This window comes from Triturus cristatus, chromosome 4_1 (genome assembly GCF_964204655.1).
Source record: "Triturus cristatus chromosome 4_1, aTriCri1.1, whole genome shotgun sequence".
NCBI lineage: Eukaryota > Metazoa > Chordata > Amphibia > Caudata > Salamandridae > Triturus > Triturus cristatus.
Genome location: NC_140585.1, coordinates 504,791,299 through 504,809,114, shown reverse-complemented (window position 1 = coordinate 504,809,114; position 17,816 = coordinate 504,791,299). Strand labels below are relative to the sequence as shown.

At 47.6% G+C, this 17,816-nt stretch overlaps 1 protein-coding gene across 1 annotated transcript in view; it reads right to left on the bottom strand.

Annotated features, from left to right (window-relative positions):
- The window catches only part of ETNK1 (ethanolamine kinase 1), a 220,226-nt gene that overhangs the window by 15,561 nt on the left and 186,849 nt on the right, over positions 1-17,816 (bottom strand). The gene's annotated exons all lie outside the window — the stretch shown is intronic.

Sequence of the window (17,816 nt, the reverse complement as noted above, 5' to 3'; positions counted from 1 at the left end):
TTTACCCATTCTTTATGGTTTCTAACTACTTTCAGTTTGAGGTGGAAGCAGGTGTGAAATGCATGGGGGAACCTGGAAAGCTATTCTTTCTGAAAGGTAATCAAAATGTTCAATTCAGCAAGTGGTCATTGCTCATGGTTTTCCCAATGAAATAGCTTAATTAAATTGAATTTTTGCTCCGATGGTCAATTTATATATCATTACATCCATCAGACCTGTCTGGTTGCAGGGACAAAGTGTTTGTTGGTTGTTCAAAATCACAAGATACCCATAGGCAACTCAGCTGCAGCTTATAATGATATTTCATTGTATACTGACCAAAGGGCAATTCATGTAATAATGAGTTTAGGAACAGAGGCTATGTGTACACATGTAAATTAGGCTTATACATAATGAAATTCAGAGGATATTTTACAAAATGTGTTCTTTCTTTTGGGCTGACATTTATAATCCAAAAACTGAAAGAACAAATTCTATGCTATTTATTCTATGTCCCCAAACTTTTCTCGATAAAAAAGGTATCCCACTTGTGTGGTTTGGCTTAGCACCAACACCACAAAAAGCCCCAAAACGCAAAGTAGAGCCAGCAAAATTCTTAGAGAAAACAAACTCCTTTGGTGATTATGGGTAATTACAGTACTTGGACTGGGCTTGGCCACCCAAGGACACCCACTAACCCCTAACATTTCTAGACATTTCTAGAAAACTAGACACCCTGGGGAGTTCAGGGTAGTGCGACTTGTGTCTGTCCACAGGGTAGTGCGACTTGTGTCTGTCCACTATGCCTTCTTACACATAATGCCCTGTAAACTTCACATTTTGGGCTAAAAACACACATTTTCCTCACTTTTCAGTGAGAGAAAATTCTAAAAGCTGCGAGGATCCACAAAACTTCTACCACCCAGCGCTTTCATTTTTTTTTTTAATATATCTTTTTATTCACACCCAGAGTAGATATTTTCACAAAAATACAAATATAATGCATGATTTCGCAATAAGAAAATTAACAAAAAGAATATATGCAGTCTTATACATTTGATACATGACATTTCGAAGGGTCCAGAAAAATAAGCATCCCTTATATCACAATACTAAAAATTATCATATCAGAAATTCATTCAGGTGTATATCATAAAAGCAGGCAGCAAAGTAAAAAACTCATGTAAAATACCCGTTTTGGTCTTATTATACATCTTCCCATTATTCAGCCCCCCAGCCTCCCACTCCACTCTGCAATGCAAGCCCATATTTTTATCCCTCGACTTCTAGCTTTCCTCCCTCTGCATGCGTTAAGGGCTGCCTCCTGTTTCCAGATTCCCAAAAGTCTGGCTAACCACATCCGAAAAGTGGGTGGCTCCCTGTCCTTCCATCGAGCTGCTAGCATTATTCTAGAAGTGGCTGTGCCTAAAAAGAGGCAGTATTCTTGTTCCTTATTGCATCTCAGAGAGCTGTCATACCCCAAGACTAGTAGCGTAGAATTCAGCTCGAAATTGCTACCAAATAAGGATTTCCAAAAGCCCAGGATCCCCATACCCCCCGCCTCTTTCACTTGTCCCCGCTGCCCTTGCCATCTTTCTTCATTGACCAATTTCCATTGATTTCTGATGAGGCTTTCAGCATGCTTCTAGGAAAAGTCACCTCAGGCTCTCCGGCCGACCTTTGTCCGGCACACATCTTAAGAGATATTCTTTCTCGCTGCCCAACCCCTTTTATCACCCTTTTAAATACTTCCATCACTTGCGGCGTGGTACCGGATTTATTCAAAGCCGCCACTGTAATCCCCATTCAAAAAAAAGCCGGCGCTGATCCTATTATTCCTTCTAATTTCAGACCAATTTCCCTACTACCGCTCCTAAGCAAAATCCTCGAGAGCCATATCACCTCTTCGCTCTCCAACCACGTTGAGACTCACCACCTCTTAGCCACCCACCAGGCCGGCTTTCGGCCGGCTCACTCTACTGAATCTGTTGTTCTCTCCGTAGTAGATGAGCTTAGGCGTAGCGCCGATATCCACTCCCCCCAGGCCCTTGTTCTTCTTGACCTTTCCGCAGCCTTCGACACGGTCGACCATTCCATCCTCCTCGACCGTGTTGAGGGCGCTGGCCTTCGAGGTCCAGCAGCCCTTGCCTGGATTACCTCTTTTCTCACCGGTCGTACCCAAGCCGTCCGTCTCGACGGCTTTCTCGCTTCCACCCATTCCGTCTCTTGTGGGGTTCCCCAGGGTTCCTCACTTTCTCCCCTCCTGTTCAACCTTTACATCCACCCCCTTATGGCCGCTCTTCAGGACATGGAGATCACTGCGTTTCACTACGCTGATGACCTGCAGCTTATTTTCAACCTCTCCCCTCCCTCTGACTATCGCCAAGGTCTGTTCTACCCTTACATTCATCTTCAACTGGATGAATCTCAACCAGTTGAAACTGAACCCTGATAAGACCGAGTTGATCCTCCTTGGCGGCCCTTCCAATCCTTGGTACCCCGTTTTCTGGCCCTCCATCTTTGGTTCCCCCCCTACCCCCTCAACCTCTGTGAAAACGCTGGGTATTAAAGTCAGTCAAGACCTTTCCATGCATCCCCAGATCAGCTCCGTAGTATCCTCATGCTTTTGGCCCTCAGAACCATCCGAAAAACATCACGTTACTTCTCTATGGAGGCTCTTAAACTTATTATCTTTGCACTCATTTCTTCTCGCCTGGACTACGGCAATGCCCTATATGCGGGCATTCCTGCCTATGAAGGCCGCGTCTACAACTCGTCCAGAATCAAGCGGCCCGTCTTATTCATGGGCTCCCTAAAACCAGTCACATCACCCCCTTGTTGAAAACCCTTCACTGGCTCCCCATCAAGGAACGCTCACTTTTTAAAATTGGATGTTTGACCTTCATGTCCCTTGCTGGCACTGCCCCCGCTTTCATCAGTGCCAAAATCAACTCCTATGTTCCCACTAGAGACCTCCGTTCTTCTACTTAGTTCCTTCTTAAAACTCCTCGCTTCCGTAAGAAAAAAAAAAAACTGGTGGCTCCAGATTCACCATCCTTGCCCCTACTTTCTGGAACTCACTTCCCCTTGCTATCCATTCTATCCCCTCTTATTCTGAATTCCGGGCTAAACTCAAAACTCACCTGTTCTCTCTAGCTTATCCTTCTTAACTCTCTTACTTTCCCCCCCTCTGGTTTGACTCTGATCTATAGCGCCAAGAAACCGCATGGTGATAGAGCGCTCAAGAAATCCTTTCAACTTCATGCATAACCTCAGTTTGGAAGTAGCTAGAAATATGATCCCAAGACTCAATGTAATAGTAATTTAAAATAAAACTTAATAGTCAAGTCGGATTTTATATCAATAGTTTGAAAATGACACTGTTAGAAAGTTGTCATTTTCCTTCCAAAGCTAAGGGCCATATGTAGGTAATTTCTATTTACCGATTCCTAAATACCGAATTTTACCGATTCAGTATTTAAGAATCGGTAAATAGAATGTAGGTGTAAAAAAAAAATTAAAAAAAAAAAACGGTAAATTTTACCTATTCAGTAATACTCATTATTACCGATTCTGTATTTACCGAATCGGTAATAGTGAATGGCTTCCCATTCATTCCTATGGGCCTGGAGGCCCATAGGAATGAATGGGAAGCCATTCACTATTACCGATTCGGTAAATACAGAATCGGTAATAGGGGGAGCATATTTAAGGGTGGCAGGGTGTCACATTGACACCCTGTTGCACCCCTGAATCGTGCATGTGTACACATGTGGCGCACATACATGCCCTAAGGGCAAGTATGTCTGCCACATGGCACTTTTAAAAAAGCACAAAATTGCTTTTGAAAAGGTATTCGGTATTTACCATCAACTTGTAGTTGGTGGTAAATAACGAATCCTTAAATCCTATGTAGGGAGCACTCAAATGAGTGCATTTTTGGTTTAAGGATTCGGTAATTTACCGATTCGGTATTTTACCTATTTCTTAAAATACCGAATCGGTAAATTACCGAATCCTTCAATCCAGCCTCCTACATCTCAAAGGGCTAAATACCTGTCGGTAAAGGAAAATTTACCGATTTTCGTCCGTTACCGACCGGTATTAGCCCACCTACATATGGCCCTAAATGTGCCTTTCTGCCAGTGTTCAGTAACACCGGACTGTAAGCAATACAAATCTCACAACAGGAGAGCTATTAACAAACAGTGAGTAGAGGGCTTGGGTGTGGGGGGGGATGGTTTTTCTACCCGAGCAGGATGGCCTGGAGGGCTGTGCCCTGCCCCTTGCTAAGCTTTAAAGGAAGCCTACACTGTCACCAGCAGATGTAGCTCACACCTAAGCATGCCTCCCCTTTGTCTTCATAGCCACCTTGTCTCCAAACTCAGGGGGAGGGAAGGCTACCCCAGAACTGGTTTGAGGTGACCACTAGAGAGACTTTGCCAATTATCATAGTCACACCTCTGGGTGGGCACATTGAGTGGGCATGTGGGTATCTTTTGAAGTTGTTGCACTCTATGCTGGACACGAATAATAAAAAAAATCATAACAAAACATCTAGCTACAGAGCATAATGAAAACCTGTTTAACATGCAGCCGTTAAAAGCGCAGTGTAGCTTTTCAATTTACCATAACTGCAGGGTATAAGGCTACTTTGTCCCAAGGCTTTTATCTCTTCATTTCCTTAAAAAATAGTTTTTTCTTTAGCAATGTCAGTTATTTTAATGACATTCCAGTTTAATGTAAATGAATGGAATTGGCCGATATATCCGGTTTTAAAAGAAATATAGTTTTTGAAGAAGTGCTTCGGAAACCTAATGTGTGCGGGACTATTTCGTGCTTATGATTATAAATGGAGATCCCCTGAAGAAATCTTTTTTTTTTTTTTAAATGTATTTTAAGCACTTGTTCTTGGTCTCACTCATTTTTAAATCAATCAGAGGTTATGCAATTGTAACTGTTTTGTGTATATTTTAGTACTTGCCAAAAATTATATAGCCATCATTGCTATATACTCTTTAAATTCTAGTACATCTACATTCTTATACATTTAGTCTCATGATAGTAAAAATAATGCCCCTTTACATGAGTGAAGATCTTACCCCTAGATTAGCAAGTGCAATCTGCCAACCAAACACATTTCTAGAATTTTGGCAGTTTAGGGAATGTTATCAGGCTTGATTTTTTGACTCTTTTTGTAAGAGTGCAGCCCATAGACAGATAAGTATGAGAAAGATGATCAACAATGTATGCTGCACATTATGGTTGATGGATGTCAGGCTGGGCATTTAAGCAAGTCTCATTACTAAATCATACCATTTCATTGGATATGGTATGAGATTTTCTCTTTAAGAGTCCTATTAGTATAGTGAGCAAGGATTAGTTACTTACCTGTAATCCTAGTTCTCTTCCAGGGGTATCCTCATCAGTCATAAGCACTAGAATATTCCCGTCCATGCGCGGGACCCCGGAAACACAATCATATATGTGACAAACTTATATGTATCTATGTATCTATATATATATATATATAAAAAAAATAAAAAAGCAAATGCAGCCTTTCATAACCAGAGCTGAATAATGCTGTAAGGACTCCCCTGTATATTATAAACAATATATTAAAAACCAGGGAAAAACAACAGCAAAGCACGTTTGAAAACTGTTTTAATGCTTAGCATTTAGCACAATCCCGCAGATAGGACTGAAAGCATTGACAGCTCACAGGCTGCATTGCAGAAAACCACAGCCTAGAAAGGCTGGAAAGCTAACTCATAGCAACATAGAAATAAATTGGCACCGTGCCTTTAAGGCAGCCATGACCCCTAGCTTCCCATCGTGCCTCAGGGTGACAGTTAGGTCAGTTGTTCTTTGCGGTGACTCAAAGCCATGACACAAAGAGTTGACAATTCCTTCAAAATAAGGTTCCTTTGCCCGGGGAGGCGGGAGGGTTGCTTATGACTTTGATGAGGATACCCCTGGAAGAGAACTAGGATTACAGGTAAGTAACTAATCCTTCTCTTCCAGGGGATCCTCATCAATAGTCATAAGCACTAGAATAGAATAGCGAGCCTCAACTCTTCCAACTGTGGGCAAAGGAAAAAAACAAATAACAATCGAGCTCAGATAACTAAACTTGAAAACCCAGATATTTTATTATCTGAACAGATTTCTCAAGGAGGCTTGGCCTACTTGAGTATCCGCCCTGGAATCGGATAATGCCTTGTGAAAATGTGTGTACCGATCTCCAGGTAGCTGCCTTGCAAATCTCTGCCATCGGAACGTCATGCAAGAAAGCTATTGTAGCCGCTTTCCCCCTGCTGGAGTGTGCTTTAGGTGACAACAATAGGGGTTTATTTGCCAGCTGGTAGGCCAATTTTATACAGGACACTATCCACCTGGAAATGGACCTTTTGGAAGCTGGGAAGCCTGTCCTCATGGAACCATAATTTAAAAACAATTGCTCTGATTTCCTTATGTCCTTCGTTCCCTCCAAATAGAACTTGAGCACTCTCTTAAGGTCTAAGGAGTGGAGTGACCTCTCAGCAGGAGTAGCGGGATTGGGAAAAAAGGATGGTAGGGAAATTGACTGATTAACATGAAAATCAGAGACAACCTTTGGCAAAAAAGCAGGGTGAGTTCTTAACACTACCCTGTTGTGGTGAAAGATAGTATATGGCTCTTTGGAAGACAGCGCATGGATTTAACTTACTCTGCGCGCTGATGTTATCGCGACTAAGAAAGTGGTCTTCCATGTCAAATGCTGCAACGTGGCTTTATGGATGGGCACAAAAGGAGGACCCATCAATCTAGAGAGGACTAGATTCAACTCCCAAGAAGGAGAAGGAGGCCGAACAGGGGGATACACTTTCTTCAACCCCTGTAGGAAATCCCTGACCACCTGTAGTTGAAGAAAGGAAGGCTGGTTTGGAGACTTTCTGTAGGCCGTAATGGCCGCTAAGTGTACTCTGATAGAGGAATACTTTAAACCTGATTTCGCCAATTACAGGAGATAAGGAAGAATTACCTCCTCCCGCCCTGTGGTAGGATTCAAATGATTACGAGTGCACCATAGAGTAGAATCTTTTCCACTTAAAGGAGTATGACGCCCTTGTGGAAGGTCTCTTTGCCTCCTTTAGGATATGCATACAGTCATGCAGTAAATTCAAATGTCCATATTGCAAGACCTCAGGTGCCACGCTGCCAAGTTTACTGAGGGAAGGTTGGGGTGTAGAATCTTCCCGTCCATCTTGGTCAGTAGGTCCGATCTGCAAGGAAGCCTCCTGTGGGGGTGCACCGACAGCTGTAAGAGGTCCGGGTACCACCACTGATGAGGCGAGTCTGGGGCTATCAGGATCATTGACATGTTGGATCGGATGAGCTTGGATACCACCTTCGGGATCAGAGGCAGGGGAGGAAAGGCGTATGCAAATACTCCGGATCAATCCATCAAAAGAGCAGTCCCCCTCGTCCCTGGACGGTGGAACCTGGATGCGAAGGCGTGGCATTTTTTGTTTTGATCATCTGCAAACAAGTCTATGGAAGGTTGCCCCCACAGACGGAAAATTTCTGCCACTACCTCGTCGTTTAGCACCCAGTCTGGCTGATCTTCGAAGTGCCGACTGAGTGCGTCTGCTCGCACATTTCGCTCCCCTGGAAGATGCACCGCTGTGTTGGAGAGGCCTCGGTCTAGAAGCCAGTGCCATATCGTTTGAGCTTCCAGGGAGAGAGCGCGTACCACCCTGTTTGTTGAGGTAATACATGGTGGTCGTGTTGTCTGTTTGGACCAGGATCGAGTTGGATGTGATCGAGGGCTGAAAAGCTTTCAGAGCTAGATGGACTGTCCGCAGCTCCAGCATGTTTATATGGAAGGACTGTTCCTTGATGGACCATCGCCCCTGCATCTGTAGGCAACCCATGTGCACTCCCCATCCTTGCAGAGATGCATCCGTTACCAAGGACTGTGTTGGCACTGGCTGATGGAAGGAGACTCCCACTACGATGTTGTTTGGCCGAGTCCACCATCGTATGGATGACTTTGCCGCTTGCGAAAGTACAATTCGATCCTCCCAGCGACCCGATGTTTGGTCCCACTTGTACTCTAGGTCCTGTTGCAAGGGCCTCATTCTCAGTCTGGCGTTGGGAATGAGAAATATGCAGGATGCCATTGATCCTAGCAGAGACGCCACTTGCCGGACCGTCGGACGAGTTGTCTGGAGAAGAGTTCTGCACTTCTGTTGAATTGAGGAAAGTCTCTGCTCCAAAGGAAACGCTCTTCCTAGGTTTGTATCCAGAGTGGAGCCCAGATATTGATCACCTGAGTGGGCCGGTGAACCGATTTCTCCATATTCACATGCAGACCTAGCATGTGCAGCAGAGATAGACACGTTTGTAAGTCGGACTTTACTTGCTGAGGGGATGGTCCTTTCAGGAGCCAATCGTCCAAGTACGGATACACGAACAGACCTTTTCTGTGTAGATCCGCCGCTACCACCGCCATGCACTTGGTAAAGACTCGTGGGGCAGACTTTAGTCCGAACGGCAACACCCTGAACTGGTAGTGATTGCTGCCAACCACGAATCGCAGATATTTGCGATGACGGGGAATTATAGGTATGTGGAAATACGCATCCTGGAGATCCACTGAACACATCCAATCTCCTGCTTGCAGATGTGGACATATTCGATGAAGCGCCAGCATTGTGAAATTTCTCTTTCAAGATTACTTTGTTCAGTGATCGAATGTCCAGGATAGGTCTGAATTTGTGCTCTTGATCTCTTTTTGGCACAATAAAGTACCTGGAATACAGTCTCTTCCCCCGCTGAGAGGGAGGAACCTTCTCTATGGCCTTTTTTTGCAGAAGGGTCACCACTACTTGTCGTAGTAACTTTAGCTGGTGCGGACGAGATCTTTTTGGAGGGATGTCCTTTGGAGACACACGGAAACTTAGTGCGTATCCATTGCGTAGTATACTGCGCACCCAACGATCTTTTGTTATGCTGCACCACTCTTTCAGATGATGTGACACTTCCTCCCACTGGAGTGGGCAACGGCGCCAGAGGAAGCACTCGCTCATTGCTTCCCTGCTGATCTAGCCGTGGTAGAGGACTGCTGCTGATTACCTCCTCTACCTCTGTTTGACTTTCGGCTTTGGAATTGTGATCTTCCTGGATTCTTGTTTTGGGACCACTGAGGGGTTTGAACCCTCTGTTGGTAGCCCTTGCGCTGGTTGGGTCTGTATCTCCGTCTGAATTCTTTCTTCTTCTCCAATCCCACCGCCTTCAGAGTGTCTAATTCGGCTTTCATTCTAGCCATCTCCTCATCTGTATGGGAGCCAAACAATGAGGAGCCAGAAAAAGGTAGGTTAAGGATCCTCTGCTGAGCATCTGGTTTGAGAGCTGTTAACCTTAACCAGGCAGACCTCCTAGCGCAAATGCCGTGCGCATAAGAATGCGCCGATACTGTGGCACCATCCACTGCCATGCTAATCATTTGATTAGCGACCAGGGATCCTTCTGTGATGACCTCCTCAAAATCCTTTTGGTCCTCCTTTGGAAGCTTCTCTTTGAATCGATCCAAAGAGTCCCATAAGGCTCTGTCATAGCGCCCCAATAAGGCTGCTACGCTGGAGACTTTTAGTGATGATGCTGCAGACCCACAAACCTTCCATCCCCAAGAATCCTGGGACTTACTCTCTTTTTCCGGGGGGACCAATGAATGAGCAGAGACTGAGTGCATTTTTTGTGCCGCTGCGATGATAACTGAATCTGCAGGCGGATCTGTTTTCAAAAAAAACGGGTCAGTGTCAGCCGGTTTGTATTTTTTCTGAATTCTCGCCGGTGCATCCTTAATAATAGAGGGGGTTAGGAAAACGTCCATAACTGGTTCCAGAAGCCCAGGAACCAAAGGCAGCAACGGACGAGACGCAGATCTTTGATGCAGCGTCTCAAAGATCACTGTTGTCGCGACTTGAGGAGTGGACATTTCAATGTTTAGCTTCTGGGCCCCTCTTTGTAGCACGTCATGATAAGTGTTAATATCATCTATCGGAGACACTCTCGACTGAGGGCTGTCCGATAGAGTAGGTGAATAGTCTCTTTTAGAGGAGCGAGTGGAGGAAGATAACCATGTAGGAGACCTCCTTCTTTGGCGATGGGAAGTAGAGGGCCTGCGCTCTTGCGATCTTCCAGCACGACGCTGACGTGTAGGTGAAGGTGATCTATCCACCTCTTGTACTAATCTTTGTAGAGGAGATCTGTGGATGGGACTAGCGTATTCTTCATCCCTTCTTGCTGCTCCCACCGGATTTTTACTCCAGTGATGGATTGGTAAAAGCCATCTTGGAGATAGGTGAACAGAAGGGGAAGCCCTCCTGTGATGTGACAGAGATCCTTCTCGTGACCTCCTTGAATGACGTTCTGGGGACGCAGATGGTGAATGCGTTGAAGGACGTCTCGAAGAATGAGAGGATGAGTGCCGTGACGCTGACTCAGTCACCAACACCACTATACCTTCTCCAGATCTCCCTGATGTGGGTCTAGACGTCGAGCGTATAATCTGCTCTGATGGAGCCCTTCTCGACGTCGATCTAGATCTTCCTCTAGACGTCGGAATTTGTGCTGGGATCAATTTCGGCGTCGACTCCATGTGTTTCGGCGGCCAATGTCTCGACATCGAATGTCTCCTCGATGACGCTAGGATACTTCTTCGCCTCGACGTCGAGCGTCGCTGGATAGACTACGCCGAAGGACTTCTTCGCCTCGACGCCGATGACGACGGCGGAGGGCTTCTGGTCCTCGACGCCGATCATCACCTGTTTGACGACGGCGGAGGACTTCTAGTTCTCGACGCCGGTCGTCGCCAGGTTGACGTCGGCGGAGGGTTGCCAGCCTTCGACGCCGAACGTCGAGACGACGACAACGGAGGGCTGCTGATCCTAGACACCGATCGTCGCCGCATTGACGATGGCGGATGACTTCTGCTCTTCGACGCAGAGTTGACGTCGGCGGTGGACTTGAACTCCTCAACGCCGCCGGGTTGACGACGGCGGAGGCTCACGATTCTTCGGCGAAAACGTTGAATGCAGTGACGTACCTGCATGTCTGCTTTCTCTCGACGGCGAGCCCGCCGTCGAAGGTCTTTTCTTGGACGTATGTCCCACCGGTGGTTGTTTTTTCAGTGCCGAGCCTGATGCTGATGCTTCTAGCGGACGATCTGGGCCTCTTAGAGCTCTTCCTCACCGGGGACCTGCCTCTGGCAGCCTTTTCTGCCAGCCCATAAAGACGTATACACTCTCTGTCTTTCAAAGTTCTTTTAGAGAGAGACTGGCAATGAGGACAAGTCTTGGGAACATGATACTTAGGCAGACAGAGAATACAGACTGCATGAGAGTCTGACCTGGCCTTCTTTTTCCACAAGAAGGGCAGGGATCAAAAAAGGATGGCATTTTAAGTGGTAAAAAAATGACAAAATCAGTCAGAAAAAGAGAGCACCTTACTTGACTAGATGTAAAACATCGAAGTAAGATAAATATTTTCTGAAATTTGAAGATTATTTCTGAGTAAAACCAGAAAAAAGTGGAGCTGTGTAACCAGGGTCCTGACTGAAGGAGCCGGAAAGAACAACTGACCTAACTGTCACCCCTGAGGAATGATGGGAAGCTAGGGGTCATGGCTGCCTTAAAGGCACGGTGCCAGTTTATTTCTATGTTGCTATGAGTTAGCTTTCCAGCCTTTCTAGGCTGTGGTTTTCTGCAATGCAACCTGTGAGCTGTCAATGCTTTCAGTCCTATCTGAGGGATTGTGCTAAATGCTAAGCATTAAAACAGTTTTCAAACGTGATTTGCTGTTGTTTTTCCCTGGTTTTTAATATATTGTTTATAATATACAGGGATCCTTAGAGCATTATTCAGCTCTGGTTATGAAAGGCTGCATTTGGATGGAGAGATGGAGATAGATAGATAGATAGATAGATGTTTGTCACATATATGATTGTGTTTCAGGGGTCCCGCGCATGGGCGGGAATATTCTAGTGCTTATGACTATTGATGAGGATCCCCTAGAAGAAAACCGTAGAGGACAGTTGTGCAGCGGCTCACACGGTGCACACAACAAGAAAGTAAGGAAATTAAGGTCCCACTGTGGCATAAGAAAAGGAGAAGGGGGAAACATGTTGGTTAACCCCTTCAAAAATGTCTGCACCAGAAGGGATTCAAAAAGTGAAGGCTGATCTGGCAGCCAAAGAAATGCTGGGAGGGCCGAAAGGTAGCCCTTCAGAGTGCCCAAAGCAGAGAGCTGCTGGGCCAAAGAAAGGATAAACAGGAGAACATCTGACAGAGGCAGATAAGGGGTTAATAGACCATTCTGTACAATATTTTCAAAATTTGTTCCATCAGCAGGCGTATACCGATTTTGTGGAGGGACGCCTGGCTACCAGAATAACTTTGCACACTTCAGGAGGAAAGTCGAAAGCTGTCAGCTGTAGCAGCTGAATCTCCACGCAAAGAGGCGAAGAGTGGACAGATTCGGGTGAAGGACACGCCCCTGCGACAGAAGATCCCCCCCCCCCCCTCCCCCTAAAGGATCGATGCTCATAGCCAGAGGCTTGGGATACCAGACTCTGTGCTCAATCCAGAGCCACAAAAGCGACTTGTGCCCGGTCGCTCCTGATCTTCTTGAGCATTCTAGACAGGGGTGGTATGGGTGGAAAGGCGTACGGTAAAACTGAGCTCCTACTTCCCGGACTCAGCGCCACCTACTGGGGTCCACAGTTCTGGCCTCCGGAGTTCGGCTCCCCCCCGTCCCAGCAAAATCAGTAAAAAGTCTGGGTGTCATTATCGACACCGAGCTCTCTCTTAGTGCTCAGGTGGGAGCGGTGGTTTCCTCCTGTATGTTCCAACTTCGGAGGATTCGTAAAATCCGCCACCTTCTCCCGCCGGCAGCACTCACCCAAACTGTCATTTCACTGGTACTCTCCCGTTTGGATTTTTCCAATGCCATTTATCACGGTTTGCCACAATACTTGACCCAACGCCTTCAAAATCGTTCAGAACCAGGCTGCCCGCCTGATCCATGGAACACCTAGATGGCAATCCGCTAAACCTCTGCTTACGAACCTGCATTGGCTACCGGTCGAGCGAAGGGCTGCCTTTAAGGTGGCTTGTCTCACCTTTAAGGCACTTCATTGCCCCTCTCCTGCTTTCCTAAAATCTACCATCCGTCCTCACTGCCCCACACGTAATCTTCGATCCGCCCATCGCGACTTGCTGATCATCCCCAGGAGCAAAACTAAGAGATTCGGCGGACGCCGGTTCTCTCACTTAGCCCCCGGGCTCTGGAACCTCCTTCCTTTCTCTATTAAATCTTGCTCCTCTTTTCTGCAATTTAGGAAAATGCTAAAAACTCACCTCTTTCCCACCCCCACGTAGACTCTGTTCCTCTACCTCCCCCTCACTCTGTTCTGTCTACCAGCGCCAGGAAGCTTCGGTGTCAGTGCGCTTTATAAGCATCACTTAACATAACATAACATAACAGGAGCTTCACTCTTGACGAAAAGAGTCACTGAGCGAGAGTCGCCTTGGAAACTTCAACGCGCAGAACTGCAGACAGTGCGCATTCTCTTCGGAGGCGAACAAATCTAACCTAGGCTCTCCCCACCACTGAAAGACCGTTCACCACCTCCGGATGGAGACGCCACTCGTGATGAGCAAGGCGCCTTGAGCGGAGTTTGTCCGCTCTGGTGTTCAGAGAACCATCCAAATGTTTAACCACCAGGGAAATGCCCTGTTGTTCCAGCCAAGTCCAGAGACACCAGGCCTCTTGACAGAGTCCACGACCCCACACCACCCTGTCTGTTGCAGTTTTTGTTTCCGTGCCAATCAAATTGCCCAAAGCACCAACAGGTTGATGTGGAGCCTGGCTTCCGCCGGAGACCAGAGTCCTCTGATCTCCACCTCCCCCAGATGGCACACCATCCCAGAAGAGACGCATCCGTCACTACTGTGAGATCTGGGTGAGGAAGGGAGAGGAGTCTGCCTTTGACCCAATCGCAGTTTGTCAGCCACCACTGCATGTCTTTCGCAATGCCCTCCGATATCTGAACTAGGTCGGTGAGATTTCCTCGATGCTGGTCCCATTGGAACTTCAAGTCCTACTGCAGAGCCCGCATGTGCTATCTTGCATGGTCCACCAGCAGGATGCAGGAGGTCATGGGGCCCAACAGCCTCAGAGTCATTTTCACCGAAATCCAGGATGGAGGCTGAAACATCGGTAGCCTGAATATACTGGACTTGCCAATCGGGCGGATAAGCCTGAAACTGCTCCGTGTCCAGAACCGTTCCAATGAAAGGGACAAGTGTGACTTAGGCATGTGGATAGTGAACCCCAGCAAATGCAGGAGGTTCGCCGTAATTTGAAGGTGGGAGACGACTGCTTGGGACGAGCCTGCCTTCAACATCTAGTCATCGAGATAGGGGAAGACGTGAACCACTGATCTCCGCAGATGAGCTGCGACTACTGCCATCACCTTGGTGAACACCCGAGGGGCACTGGTGTGACCGAAGGAGAGCACAGCAAACTGAAAGTGCTAAAACATAGGAAGCGATCATGAGCATGCATGACGGGGTTATGAAAATAGGCATCCTGCAAGTCCAGCGCTACCATCCAGTCTCCCTGGTCCAATGCAGACAGAACCTGAGCAAAGGTGAGCATATTAAACTTCTCCTTTTTGAGGAAGTAGTTGAGGACTCCGAGGTGGAGATTAGGGCGTAGGCTTCTGCCCTCCTTTGGGACCAGAAAATAGCGGGAGTAACAACTACAGCCTATTTCCGGCCCAGAAACCCTCTCTATAGCTCCTTTGGCCAAGAGAGTTTTGACTTCCTCGTGGAGTGGGCAAGGTGATCCTCTGTCAGCTGATCATACACTGGAGATATGATGGAGGGGTAGTCTCAAAGGGGAGGGAGTAGCCCCTTCGGACTCTTTGTAATCACCCACCTGTCAGAGGTGATGTCTCCCAAGTGGTGGAGATGATGGGGTATTCTGCCACCAACTGGCTGTGGATGATCCTGGAGGGTCGGACTAGGAGGGTTTTACAGTGGAGGAGGGGATTGTGGCGAACCACATTCACTGCCCCGCAGAGGTTGCTGAACTGCGGGGTCTTCTGGCCAGAATTGGCGCTGTTGGTAGTCCCTTCCATAGCCATGAATGTAGCGAAAAGCAGACACAGGTCGGAATGTTGTGGTAGGGCCCAAGGACTTGGCAGTAGCCTGTAAGTCCTTGAAACGCTCAAGCGCAGCATCTGCTTGGTCTCCAAAGAGACAGGAGCCATTAAAGGGCATGTCCATAAGTCTATCCTGGACATCCACCAAAAAACCAGACGTCCTCTTCCAGAAGTGGCGACATACGGCCACCGACGTGGAAAATCACTCTACCCAGCGAGTCTGCCTTGTCCAAACCACAACGTTTGACGAACTTCGCTTCATCTGTCACATCTGAAATAGCTTGAGGGAATACAATACGGTCTTCCACCTGCGCACCACTATCCCATATCGAATGGGAATAACAGCCCAAAGGGCATGCGTTGGTCACCAAGCACAATGCTAGACTGGTAGAAGAGTACATTTTCTATCCACAGCTTTCCAGTCTTTTGAATTCCCTATGCAGGGGTGCGGAAGGGAACGAGTCACGGGAAGCGGCAGCTTGAACCACCAAGTTTTGTGGGGTGGGTGGTGAGAAAAGCTAGGTTGTCTGGTGCAAGGCAATGGCGGCGGGCAATTGTTCTGATCACAGGAGCTCCTGTGCTCGGCTTGGACCAGGTGCCCAGATGAATGTCTGTTAAGTCATCATTGAAAGGCAGCAAGGGTTCCGAGGTAGAGACCCCAGGCTGCAGGACCTCTCTTGAGACGATAGTTTTGACTGCCACCGTAGGGAGCCGCAGGTCCAAGACCTACGCAGCCCTACGCAACACCATAGCGAATGATGACCCCCTCCTCTGTAGCCCGGTCAGGGGGTGGGAGACAGCATGCCAGAATTTGGGGGGGGGAGGGGGTGGCCAGGCCACTGGAATCACCCAGAGCCAAATATAAGTCCATGTCATGAGGTTGCAGGATTTGTAAGGGGTCCTGCTCTCCCTCTCAATCCTTCTCATCAGTTCCTAACCCTTCAAAATAGGGCAGGTTAAACGGCATGGAGCTGTACGGCTTTGGTCTCTGTGTCGGTGGACGCCCAACCGGATGCGTGACGTCAGGAATGAGGATTGGGGAGGCGCGACCGGTGGGGACCTCGGAAGCAGATGCGGAACCGAGGAAGGTCGTTGTGGAGGTTCGACTGGCGCTGATCCAGACCTGGGCACTGGTCCAGTAGGAAGCCGTGGCACCTGAGCTGAAGGCGTAGAATCCACGGGGACTCCTTCCTCAGAGCCTGAGGGGCCAAAAGGCATGCCAGCAGGGTCAGGCCACCAAAATATGGCACACATGGCATCATAAAACTCTAAGTTGGGCGGGAGGGGGGTATAAATCACTCCTGGCTCCGGAAAGGGAGGGAAACATTGAGCCGACCCTGGCACCCGCTTGATGGGCAGGGCCTCAAATGCAGAGTTTCCTCCATCTCGTTACGCGACGGATGTGACGAAGTCGAAGCACACGTCGACTTCATGTACTTTTTGTGATGCCTCTTATCTGACGACTTGGAAGAAGAGGACTTTGAACCTCTGGAGTGGTGCTCGGACCTTCCTATCAACCAAGACCAGGATCGAGACCAACCTCAGGAGGTGCCAGTCGCCGGGCCGCAATCACCTTTAGCGATAACTCCCTTAAAGCTTTCGGCTCAATGGCCCAGCAATCGGAGCAAGACTGTGTCGTGGTTGCGCTCCAGGCACCAGAGACACACTTAGTCAGTGACTGACATGGTGCGGTGATAGGCGTCGCACGCTTGAACCCAGAGGTCTTCTTGCTAGACATCCTTAGCACGCCAAAAGTGGACACAAGTCGAAAAAGGGTCTGTCAAAAAATAACAGGTGTTAAGCTTTCTTCGACAGATCTGCGCTGGCTGGTGCGGAAAGAAAAGAACCAACGTCAGCGCATCGGAATGGCGGTTATATTGACGATGCAGACGTCACGACGCCACGCGGAGTTGACAGACCCCATCTACTGGCACGCAAGGCTACTGCTAAGAAAAATGTTCTGAATCCAGCCGGACTCCTGGAAGTTCAAAGGTAAGGAATCTGCGGCTAGATGTCTCAATCAGATGATTCATGTAGCTACATGCATTATTTTGCATGACATGACACACAGTTGATATGGGGGAACACCTAGTTTGTTCACATACGTTGTCTGTTAGGAAAGCTTTTAGATTATCGAAATGGGTTCACATAAAACAGATTTACGTGACCTCTGATAAAAACCGAATATGTACACACAAGAGAGCCAAGGGTGCTCCCTAATTAGACAATTCTGAACTGACCAGATCCCCTGGGACAAGAATCCCAAACAAGAGGATGAACTCAAAGTACCACTCTACATCTTCACAGGTGGATGCATGAAATGGATAATTTATCTTGTAATGTATCTTGAGAGGACACCCGAGGCTTGAGCCGGGTGTTAGTGTGATTGCGCGACGCTGTGAGGCTATTTAGCATTGTTTTTATAAATTACTGCTTTTAAAAATTAAATTGTCACCCTACCTGTTGCTACAGACTTCTCTTTGCTATTTTGCACTTTTGGGCTGGTCGGAGCATTCTTGCACAGTCCGTGAGTCCCGGTTGCTCACACAGAGCCGCCATCTTGGGAGCAGCGAGGGTAGCGCTCTAGTCTTTCTAGCGAGATCCTATTTAGGACGCTGTTCTC